The sequence below is a fragment of the Aedes albopictus genome, chromosome 2 (genome assembly GCF_035046485.1).
Source record: "Aedes albopictus strain Foshan chromosome 2, AalbF5, whole genome shotgun sequence".
Lineage (NCBI taxonomy): Eukaryota > Metazoa > Arthropoda > Insecta > Diptera > Culicidae > Aedes > Aedes albopictus.
The window spans coordinates 35035012-35048161 of NC_085137.1; the positions used below are offsets into that span (position 1 = coordinate 35035012).

At 38.6% G+C, this 13150-nt stretch overlaps 1 protein-coding gene across 2 annotated transcripts in view; it reads left to right on the top strand.

Moving 5' to 3' along the window:
• The window catches only part of LOC115268599 (neuronal acetylcholine receptor subunit alpha-7-like), a 437921-nt gene that overhangs the window by 360652 nt on the left and 64119 nt on the right, over positions 1 to 13150 (top strand). The gene's annotated exons all lie outside the window — the stretch shown is intronic.

Genomic DNA, 13150 nt, shown 5'->3' on the forward strand with positions numbered 1-13150 from the left:
CTTCGGGAGATGGTTCGGTTTTGTTATTCCTGTCTTTCCCATAAAGAGAGCTGTTTTGTATAAATGTATGTGTTGTAATCGATTTATCAGACACGATTAAACTAATATTCTACCAATCTAGCCAATCAAAATTGGCTGAAATCTTGCGAAAAGCTGAAATTAGACAAATGTCACCGTGTCAGACGACGATGATTTGATCCACTTTTTTGTTTATTGATCTTCGTTCTGCCGCTCGTGTTGTGTGTAAGAGGTAGCGGTCGCGCTCGAATGAAACAAAGCAAGCCGACACCCGACCGCGGCAACGAAACGAAGGTAGTGAAAAGTGTCGAATGTTTACAAGCCTGCCCATAATGCATGGTTTAAGCACAAGGTATTTGGAGTACATTGCTCAAAATTTCTAGAGCACCGTTTTTTAGAACCATTGAACGGATTTGGATTAAAATGCATCACGCTGTTGACAACCACTGAACAATTAGCGTGATGCATTTTCATCCAAATCCGTTCAACGGTTCTAAAAAACGGTGCTCTAGAAATTTTTAGCAATGTACTCCAAATACCTTGTCCTTAAGAGTCTTGTAACGTTTTGACGTTTTTTTATTTTTTTAAGCAAAATTGTTTTGCTTTGAGTTTAGTTTATTGTAAATATTTTGCTTTAATAATTATTTAACTACATTGAAAAACACTTTGACGTTTTTCTCTTTTTAAGTAAAATCACGCTTTGAATTCATTAACAGAATTATGCCATAAAATAATTATCGCTATAATATAAAACTGTTTAGATTAGATTCGACATTCAAATTCGTCTTGACTTTGCTCGTTTGAATTAGAAACTAGAGCTATACGTGTATGTTGGTTTGTGTCTCGGCTAAACCAGATGCTATAAAAATGACGTAGTGAGTGCAGTGATGGCTCCCAAATATACATAACTCATGTAAACCATCTTGACGAACCTAGGAATGCACCAATAATTTAGATCGCCATTCGAATTCTTCGTTGGCGCGATTATTCGAATAATAGGGGATTGTTTAAGAAGTTTATTTAAGGGAAAATTGACCAAAGCTCGATCATTTCGTTCATCATAAGGCTGGTGTGTGGAAGTAATCGCGGTTTTTAAGTATCGATAAGTGCAGTATATCAGATCAATCTGAGCCTTTCGTTTCCGTACCGAAGGTAATTTTGTGTAAAAAAGTGAATTCATGGAAAGTGTTTAAAACGGTTTTTGCGTCTTTTTCGTTAATTTAGTAAAATTGTACGTGGTTTCCGGTCAGATAGACCGTGGTTATTTTTGCGATTCTTCTACGTTTCGTATTTTGGGTTCGTACAAAAAGGTAAATTTAGTTTTTTAAGGAATTTAACTTGACAAGTGACTAATTTAGACTGTTCGCGTTGGACTATTTCCAGCGCCAAGGCGCTTTTTATTGTACGGGCTGGAATCAATTTGTGTGACAAGCGGAGTCAATTAGGGGTTACCCGTGGCGTCCCTGGCGCCCTTCTCGTCCGAGGTACTCGGACCGACATTCTTGAGCTCGGGAATCCGCAAAGGCCCGCCTTTCGAGGTAGCTAAACGGAGCGAGCTGAAGTTCGTTAGATAGCGAACGAAGTTCTCCAGCGGTCGCCAATAGCCGTCGTTAAAGTCCACCTCACGCTACAACCCCCTAGTGGACAGAGTACCGAGAGCACGGTCCGCGTACGTAGCCAAGTGTCGTGCGTAGGACCGAATCTTATCCGAAGGCGAGGAGTTTCATTTCATCGCGTACGGTGGAACCCACAAGGAGAAGCCGTGCGAAGGGTACGTTGGCTCTTTGTCCCGAGGAGACGGTCACAACCCGGGAAGCTCGACAATCCGTCGTAGCGAAAGCTCTTGAGGAATCGACAAATCGGAAGCCTTCCGTCCAGCCTCCACCTCCTTCGCACCGATATTTCGGCCATACTCCCGAGCTCTAGAGTTCATCGCTGCCGCCATCACTACAGCGACAGGGGCCAAGCATCGTCATCGTCATTGCGACAGGGATCTACCACCGCAACAGGCATCCCTCGTTCAGCTCCGGCAAGGGCCGGAACCGTTCGTCGTCGGAGGACAACGAGTCAACGCTTCAGGGTAACAAAACCTGCGCAGGTACGTGGAAACCTTATTTCATGGCCATGATTGTTTCCATTTTTTCCAACCCTTAAACTTGTGTAAATAAAAGGTCCAACCCGAATTAGTTAGTTCCGAATAATTAATGAAATCTAGTTTGCAATTGCGAAAATTTTAGAATAAATCCGTTAAATAGTTGAATTTGAATTTACTGTTTACAGTTAACTTATATCTTTACGGTTGAGGTAAATAAACCCTCTGAACTTCCACCTTCCATCCCAAGCGTACGAATCGAAAGAGCTTAGGTCGGGGTTTTCTATATCGTAAGTGGGCAGGGTAAGGTGGCGTATTTCCGGGTTCGTTGGATAATAGTGAAGCCGTTCACGAGTCCCCTGAGCAAGGATGGAAGAAAATCACTTCTAACGATAAATGATACACCATACGAACAATCAAAGATAGCCGTTGATCTTGCGGTGGCATGATGCGACACTCTCGCGCTGTGCTCATATCACAGAGCAATCAAACATCTGATGCACGCTTTATCGCAGGATCTATCGTTATCCGATCATGTTACAAGTCGCGATAAACTTTATTCATCACGATTATGGCCACTTTTGCACCCGGAACCAAAATTCATGATCTGGAATATTACATTCATATGCAGATCGTGAAGCTTCAGCAATAAGAATGCACAAAAATTGATCGAAAATCGAAATTTATCATTTCGACTTCATGATAACGATGGCATCGCGGCCGCACATGCCGAGCGATTCATTATTCGCGGAGCATGGGTTGTTATGAATGCTTGACGACAAAATTCTATTGTTGTTGCTACGATCGCGCGATGCCTTCCAACCGCGACACATTTGGGATCCTATCATGATCACTAGATTTCCATCCTTGCCCCTGAGGGAAAAGTCTTCAAAGTCGGGCAAAGTCAAAACGACAGGTGGTTTCTCGAGTTTCGGGAGTTGCGCTTAAGCCATGTTGTTTCAAAAACCTCGTGAATATTCTTGAACGGTTACAGTCTAAAACTCCAGTAAACAGCCACCATCTAAAATTTTGAGCCACCTTCTTGGATTTTATGCCGCCATCTTGGATATTCCGGTCACTATTTTTGGACTCCGAATAACTTCCCCATACCAAATATACCCGATTCTTTCTTTGCACGCGGGATGCGTACCGTGCGAAAAAAGTTTTTGGTTTAAAATTCGAAAAACCGTGCAAAAAAGTAACATGATTTCTCGACGAATTGTGCAAAAATAAGAATTAGAATTTTTATTGTATGGAATTTTTTTTTGCACGGCCGCCATATTGAATTTTGAGCCACCATATTGGATTTTAGGCCGCCATCTTAGATATTCTGGTCGTCATTTTAGGCGCCTGGAGTCTGGACAACTTATCGATACCAAATATGCCCATATTGCATGATTTAGGGCCTAAAACTTCATTATACAGCCGCCATCTTGAATTTAGAGCCGCCATCTTGGATATCTTGGTCGTTAGTTTTGGACTGCGGACATCTTCCCCTTACCAAATGTATCCATATTGTATGGTTTCAGAGCCTTAAACACTATCAAACATCCGCCATCTTGAATTTGAAGCAGCTATCTTGAATTTTAGACCGCCATCTTGGATATTCTGGTCTCCATTTTTGAAGACATCTTGCCCATACCAAATATGTCCATACTGCATGGTTTAGGGCCTAAAACTCCAATAAACAGCCGTCATCTTGAATTTGGAGCAGCTAAGTATCTTGGATTTTAGACCACCGTATTTGATATTCTGGTCCTCATTTTTGGACTCCAGACATCTTCTCCATACCAAATATGCCTATAATGCATGGTGCATTGGATTTTAGACCACCATCTTGGATATTCTGGTCGCCAGTTTTGGACTTCGAACATCATCTCCATACCAAATAAACCCCATATTGCAAGGTTTTAGAGCCTTAAACGCCATTAACAACCGCCGTCTTGAATTTCGAGCCGCCATATTGAATTTTATGCCGTCGTCTTAAATATAAGGCTGCCATATTTAATTTTGGGCCGAAATCGTGGAATTTATAGTCCCCAGTGTTGATTTCCGCACAAAATTCGTCAACCATGCTAAAGGTTACAAAAATCGCCGCAGTTTGATGTGTCGCATGATGGGGCTTGGTTCAGTTTTATACACGGCCAGTTCTACCGATGCTGGTCCGGATCACTGAAATGGCCATAACTCCGGGACGCCTTGACCGATCCGGACCATTTTCAATAGCAAACAATGCGGTAAAATTCCGGTTCGATTCATGCCAAAATCCAAAAAATCGGCCAATGGGAAGTGTCCTAAAAGTGAGTGAACTTATTTTGCGCACAGACATACATACATACACACATACATACACACATACAGACATCATCTCAATTCGTCGAACGGAGTTGATTGATATATGTGCCTTGATCCTCCGAGCCTTCTATCGAAAATTCGTTTTTTGAGTTACATATAGCCTTTCAGTACACTTTGGTGTACGAGAAAGGCAAAAATGTCGTATAAATAAAAACTCGGTGAGTATAAAGGTTTTATTAACTGAACAGTGCCACCTAGCGGCAAAAATCGAAAACTTAAGATTTCTGCATACATTTCAACTTTCAGCTCGTCGACTTCATCGATTTCGCTCAAATTTTGAACGGGAGGAATCCCTGGAGAAATTATGAAAAACAAAAAAAAACATGTACAGTAATGCATTCTAGAGAGACACCTGCACTCTTTGGAGGAATTCTTGAAATTTTGATATCACTTTAGGAAATCCTGCAAAATTTTCTTTCTGTAAAAAAAATCCGGAAAACAATGGATAAACCATGAAATTTCTTGCGGAGCATGGGAAATGATAACATTTTGTATGTGTACAAGGAGGAATCGGTAGAAGAATTAGAAGTGACAATTGCTGAAACAAAAAATGTGAAATTCTTCGGAATATTTCTAAAATAAGCGCAGTTTTGGGGTTATTTCCTTGAGGGGGTACCAGTAAATGGGGCGCTGAAATTTGAAATTCTTGAGTAACCAGCTCTGATTTTACCATGACAGCACTACGTTGTCCAAACGTATCCTACGGACTTGACTCTTCCTTCCAATAACAATATCCAATTTCCCTTGACGCCTAGGCCTGAGGAAACATAGAAATCTCTACATCTTTCTTAGGTGTCCGACTTATCTACGTTTCCCATCCCTCAGCTGTTGCAAGGACGTGGCCAGGACAGCTCTCGGCCATTGGAAGATTACGTTAATCTTGTTCTAAAGTCAGTGATAAGTCCCAAGTCTCTGTGCTTTGGTACTAGACGGAAAGGAGGCAACCATAACAGCGCCAGCGGTCTAGGACTGTACCACCTTATCAATTAGAATATCCGCACTCAATTTCACACCAATGGATTTGCAATTATGTACATGGTAAGATAAATCGACGGTACAAAATCGTCCGATTTACAGAGGCACGTGGCCCAAACAGGCCTCCTTGTCCAAATGGTCCCAGATTCTTATGCTAGACTAACTTTTTTCTGAAAACTGAAAAGTCAATACTCATCTCTAGATATACATGTATTAGATGACATAAAAAGTTTGCGATCATAACGAGGTGTAGAAGTTTCTAGGGAAGGAACATAATTTAGTTTCTGATTGATCAATTCCAAGCCACTGATTCATTTGGCCCCGGTTTACGGTACCAGAATACCAACAACGAATTTTTAGTAATGCGAGTTTGGTTTTGAGGAATATCCAGATAAATACATCATATAAAACATCACCCAAAAATATAAAAGAAATTTGAAATTTATTTCACTTTGGTACAATGTTACAATGTTAAATAAGCGTTCAAAGTTTTTATGGAAATATGTGATTTCTTTTTTTTTTTTGACTACTACAGTAAAGTGTCTTTAGGGGATTTTTTTATCATCGTACAAATTGGTACCGTAAACCGGGGTCAAATTGATCTCCGGGTCGAAATTGATCAGACGATTTTCCGTTAGATAAAGCCTACTTCAAATAGTTTCCGTACAGTACTGTTTAGTATATGTTTCCAGCTGTACGATACTAGAAAGAAAACTATTTAAAATATGCTCTGCCTAACTGAAATCCGTCTGATAAATTTCGACCCGAAGATCAATTTGACCCCGGTTTACGGTACGAAGGTTCTTAGAACTTGATGAAATTTTTTTTCATAGGTAGGTTCATATATATATGCAGCCGTTCCATAGAAAAACGATATAGTGGAATTCCGATTGTTGTGAAACTTGGTGGGTTCGTCGTTGATCGAAAATAAGTTGACCCGTTAGAAAAAATACGTTGAAGGGGACAAATTGGGTTTTGGGTAAAAAAATGTGCATTTTTTATGTTTTCTTGGTCAAATCGGTCAACTGATTCAAAAGTTATGATTTTTTTTTAAATTTATAGTTTTTAAAACCCTTGATTTTGAGGACCACCCTATTTGAAAATTGGTCACTAGGGCAGTTCAAACTTCAAAAATGTTAAAAACTCAAAGCTCCCATATGTTCATTACAATCCTTGGTGCAAAACTAGAGTCCTGTCAAATTTTCAGCCATTTCGGTGGTGAATTAATGGTGGCCCAAGAGCAAAATAGGTTTGTATGGGAATTACTATGGAGAATTTTCAAAAAAAGTTCTCCACGTTGTAGAGCATTCACACAAGGTTAAAGTCATAGGGTCAAAGCCAAATTGAATTCTTTAGATCTCAATGATGAATGTTGCCGAAGACCGCAACTCATTTCGACTCACGAGTCAAAAGTTATTAATCAATATTCATCCATGCATGCTTGAACAGAAGACGACAGCTCGACCGACAAAACTTGGCACGCAATCATAGTATGCGTGTTAGCTTCTTGCACACCTTGCAGGACATCGTGTAAGAAGATGCGCATGCGAGTGAGAATTTGTTTAATATCTTTTTTGCCGATTGTCGAAATAAGTTCCGGTCTTTGGAAACATTCATCATTGAGATCTGAAGAATTCAATTTGGTTTTGACCCTATGACTTTATCCTTGTGTGGATGCTCTACAACGTGGAGAACTTTTTTTGAAAATTCAAAAAAAAAATACAAAATGTAAATTGTTTTCCACAAAATTTTCCACCGTTGAGGAAAATCGGTTGGAAAAGTCAGAAAAAAACTATTTTCGAAGTCCGGAAAAAGTTCAAAAACAAATATTTTTGATGATGATTAACCTGGGCTTGTTAGGGGAATATCTGTAAATAAAAAGAAAATCGCGTTAAGTACTGTTCCTTTGAATTCCACTAAGAATTTGCATCCTTTGACAGATACGTATTTCGACCTCAACTGTAAGGTCGTCTTCAGTGTCGTGTACTTGACTCGACTGAAGAGATCCATCGCATTCTACACGTTTTATACATCTTAGGTAAAAATAATAGGTAACTTAATCTAGGTAGTTTTTTTTTTTCGAGCATGCAAAAACTTATATCTATATTAACCTCCACCATAAAATAAGTAACAAAAAATTCCTCCACCACCGAATAGGTACATTTTCCTCCAGCACAGGATAGGTAAACAAAGTTCATATATCACAGGTACATTATGAGACGCACGCCCTAACGGAGTGCTTAGGGGGTAATAATTTGAAAAGCCACGAACTTCCATTGCCTTATTCCTTATTCAACAGCGTGTTAGGTACCTGTTTGTATATCTCTAGACTCTCAGCAACATCCAATTTCCAAGGAGAAGTTACATTTCGCAAAATCTGAATATCCTCTGTAGTTACAGGGTGACCCTCCTCAAAGACATGTTCAGCAACTTTCGACCTGAAATCGTATTCCAAACCTCTACTCACTGTCCTCTGCGCCTTTCCTACCTCCGCCATATGTTCCCTGAATCTAACCTACAAAGACCGTTTTGTTTGACCAACGTAGACCTCCCAAGTAACACAACTTGTTATATAACAGTCAAAAATTCACTTTTAATGCTTATTGAGAAGTATTATTCTTGTTAAATTTACTTAAATTCGTGTACTTATATCATCAACACAGCGCAAAAAATGGCGGCTTATAAAACATCTCACAAGTTGTATAATATGTATTCGAATACACTTATAGTACCAAAAATGACGTCCGCGGTATGTTCAAATATACGCTTGAGTAATTATTAGTTGTAATTCAGTTATTTGTTTGCAATTCAAACTTATAAAATACGATCATAATACAATCATATTAAGTAGTTGAAAATAGGCAGCATTCAAGTGATATAACTTAGAGAATACACTTATATTTCATACCATATGGAGATGTTGAGACTAAGCTTTTTCTGAGTTATATTACTTACGATCATAACTAATCAAGAAAAACACCAATGTTAAATGTAGAACATGTCAGAAAAATAAATATTTTTGAATACATTTGATTTCTTCAATCTCAAAACAAATTCTAAGTGATGGATTCATTGGCTTTTCATAACTATTCAGATAACAAATTCTGAAATGGGCATTACTCGATGGTAGTACAGATGTTTTTCATGCGATTCAAGATTTATCGTGGAATCATTGCTTTTAGTCACCCGTAAATTATGCGCCACTGAATTGAACTAGAAACATAGTATGTCCCAACAAAATAATACTGATTTTTTAATATCAATTGTAAATCCACACGCAGAAGCAATATGGCAGACTTTTCGAAAGACCTACAGTGCCGTTCAGAATGCTATAAACTATCATAGTCACAATTTTGATTAAACTTTCAATCTGAATTACGATGATTATCACAGACAATGTCTCTAATGAAATTCCATTATCAAAACTTTACATTAGAACTGATAATAATAGTTTTTTTTCGCAAACAAAGGAAATAATAAGGCTAATTTTGTTTAACATTTTCTTTTCAATTAAGAACATGTTAACTTGTTTTTGACCGGTACTGTTGCTGAAAAACATATTCATTTCTATAAATTTTCATATTCATTGTTAAGTTGAAACAACGTTGAAATTGCGTTATGATAGCAATCCAATAATGAATTGTGGGGGCATGTGTCATCAACTTTTGTAATACGTCTTGATAGCGTTAATTTAACACGCGCATATCAAAATATTAATTTTGTTTTGAGGATGTCATTACAACATTGGAATAACCATAATATAACTTATTCTTTAGTGAGGTTAGAGCTTAGCCAAATGTCAACATATTATTGTCAATCATCGTGATGTTTAACCCTCTAATACCCAAATTTTTGATTTTGATCTAAATATCATTTTTCGTCATCTAAAATCGATTTAAACATGTTTTGGAAGATAATTCTTTTTAATTCTCGATTTCGTGAATTTCAGTTTTTGATTTTTGTAATTTTTGTTTTTGAACATCCCCACACTTTTATATTTTTCTTGGAAGCCAATTTGGGGAACGGATTTTTTGAGATGAAAACATTTTGAGATTTTATGATTATTGTTGAAATATTATTATTTTAAATTTTTTTCGCAGAAAATTTTATTTTCCGTGTAATTTTAAGGAAAATAATTTTAGAGTGTATTCGATTCCCTTAAATTATTAAACAAGAATAGAATGATTTGGGAAAAATTTAAAACATGTTGATTGTAGCGATTCAATACAAAATAATCAATGATTTCTAAAAGGTGGCTAAAACATAAATTTTTCAATTATTTTTAAATAATGTAAATACGCTTTAAAATACACCGAAAACCATTTTGAGATATACAGAACAGTCCTCAATATCAGCCAAAAATATTAAAAATTTGTTTTTCCACGAAACAAAAATTACAAAAATGCTCAAACTATACCCCGTCTAAAGGCGGGATTGGGTATTAGAGGGTTAATTTGTTTATGGTGATCACCCTCGTCAATTTTTGGTTTCCGCGAGCTTTCTTAGCATAATCGTGGACTATTAACCTGGTCAACGCGTACAGAATATTTTGCGAGTGAGGAAATTCATTTCCAATCGCCCAATTGGCTAGCAGCACGAGGATACTTGAAATGACGATTGAGTGCATCGGATCTCTGCGACAGAACCCCAGTACACTGCAAACCCGCTGGCGGATGATCCTGTACAACAGTCGGTAACCAGCAGCTATTATCGGTGCTGATGAAATGCTGAGGGGAGAAAAAGAGCATTACCATCAGAGAATTACAGCCAAAAAGTTCATTGTAATGCGTAAAACTCTAGTTGACGCGGGTGGATCAGCGATTAGGTTCTACTGCCGTTCTGGCCTTGCAGTTGGAGCAGAGTGCAGAGTACACCTGAAGTTGTTCAAGTTAAATGTTGGAAGAATGATTTTTTTATCACGATTTGTTTGTGTTCTACAAATGTTTTTTACAAGTAAAATCGCTTCATTTTATACATATTGAAGTCGATGAGGAAAACAAATTGTATTTATGTTGTTTGTAATTCACAAACATATATGGAGCTTAATATTAACACAAGTTGTTTTCTTATACAGATATACGACATTTATAATACATCTTTTAATACGTTGATTTTAAAATATGTTTTCTGTGTTACTTGGGCTTATCACAATGGGAGCAACTGATTTTGTAAACGCCAGCCTTGTTAAGGGTGTTAACCGGATCCTTTGTAGAGCCTAACGAAGTCTTCAACTGATTGCTTCTGCTAGAAAATACTAAATCGATCCCGAAATTTCTGAGCCTAGAACGAAAACTATTAGTGATGTGTTGATCGAAGGGGACTGATACTCGCTTCAAAGATTCTGAAATAGGGGTAAGAGTTGTTAGGGAACCTCGATATCGCAACCTCTCCTTTTTGTCGATGATGGCCTGAATTGTCCTCTCCTTGTATCCGTTGATTTTCGCTGTTTCGAATATATGAGTTAGTTCCTTATTCTTCCCGTCATCGCTTAGAGGTAGAGTCTGCATTCGGTGAACCATGTGGTGAAAAGCTGCCATCTTATGTTGGAAGGAGTGATTCGACGAATAGGGGATGACACGCATGGTATTGGTAGGTTTCCTGTAAACCTCGAATTCGAACGATGAACTGTCTTCCCTCTTAACTAATAGATCCAAAAATGGAAGTTTTCCTTCCTTTTCTTCCTCGTGAGTGAACCTGATATCCTTATGTACATTGTTGATGACCTCTAGAACCTTAGATAAAGCTTCCCGTTTGATCACACTGAAAATATCGTCGACGTACCTCCACCATTTCTCCGGAAGTAAACCTTGCTCCTTTAGCTTGGTTTCTAAATTTGCCATGAAAAGCTCGCATAGAAATGGGGATAGGGGATTTCCCATGGGGGCACTGTTGGTCTGCTTGTAGAACTGTCCACGGAATTGGAAGTAATTCTCATCCATGCACAGTCTAGCTAAACGTAAATAAGTCCTAACTTTTCCTTTCCAAGCTGCGTCAGACTTTTGGGGTAGTAACCAATCCTCGAGAAAGTTAAGAGCATCCTTTACAGGGACACTTGGGAATAGTGCTGCGACGTCGAAAGAAACCATAATCCTGATTCCAACAACTTTTGGGTGAACTCCTGAGTGTTCTTGATCGAACTGGTGGGGAAGGGTTTTGGCATACTTTGGAACTCTTTGACTAACCATTTAGCCAATTTGTGGGTAGGAGATCCTTCAGCTGAAATAATCTCTCGCATCTCATGACCGGGTTTGTGAATTTTGGGAAGACCTTTGATCCGCGGAAGAATGGGATTTGCTTCCTTCAAACGAGCTTCTCCGATGATGGGTTTACAGTCTTTCAGGGTCTTGTCTGTCAGCTTAATTAGTCCGGGTAGTGGGTCTACTCGTAGATGTCTGTATGGTCCTTCATTTATCTTCTTCTCCATCTGTTCGTCGTAGTCCTTCTTGTCCATAATAACAACCGCGTTACCTTTGTCTGCCTTCATGTAGTATACTGGTTTCTTTTTAAGTTCCGTTACCATCCTTGTCTCGTCTGAATTTACCTAACTGCGCTGTCCTGTTTTGATGGCGTCTGCTACGATGTTCCTGGCTGTGTTTTGGTCTTTGATGTTAACGTTCTGTGTGATCGCTGTTTCCATGTCCACGATGATCTGTTCCACGTCTGGCTTCGAAGTAACCGCATATCCTTACCCCTTATTGAGGTGTGTCAGTTGTTCCTCTGTGAACTGTTGCGTCGAACGGTTTACTACGAATCCTTCAATGGAATAAGGGTATCAGAATTTTGGCTCAGGCGGCACGTTCTCCTCCAAATGGGAGATTTGTGCCTCGCACGTCATTGCCATCTCATCACTTACCCGACGGAAAATATAGGATTGAGGGAATAAAGGAAGGATTCTAGAAAAAAAAGGAATGGATGAAAAGGAAAAAGGGGTAAGTATATTGAAATAAACACCCCCAATGAGATGCTTATTAAAACTGCATAGTTGCATAGTTGGTACGTGGAATGAAAGAAACCCAAAGAAGAATGAGTTCCTTTTATTCCTGCGTACAATAGTTAAGAATCCAGTACAATACCCCCGAAAGGATACTGAAACTCATTCAATATCTCAACATCCATACAAAAACCATTCAACTGCAAACTGTAGTAGAACGTGATTTTTGAATATGTTGAAAAAGAACTCGATGGGAGCTTACTTCTTTGAAAGAAGATGAGCAGAAATTTTGTGGAAACCATAGTTCACCATAAATTTTTGCTTTTTTAGGAGATCAACTGAGTCATCGCCAATGCTGCAGAAGAATAGACGGTATCCATTCTCCTTTTGTTTGACGTTGTTGATCTTCCAAAAGTTTGCCAAAATCGAGGGATTCTGGAAAACTATCCGATTCAAAACATCAGCCTGATTCAGTTTTTCTTTCGCATTCCAAGGAACGCGCAAACAAATATTGTTTGTATGAAGACTGAATGGCTCAAAAACGAATTTAAACCATCAGTTGCTGTCTCGTTAATCTCCACCAACTTCTTCCGTAGCCAGTCATGGCTTCCCGAGTCAGGTAACGTTTGGTACAAAAAGACGTTAAGGTCGCTAAGTAATTCGTCCTTCAATACGTCAGTGAAAAAGCCGTTCTTAAGCTTAATCTGAAAACGTAATGAAGATCGTAAATTAGCATTTTCATCAGAAAGAAGCATTTTACCTGAGGAAGCAGCTTTGTG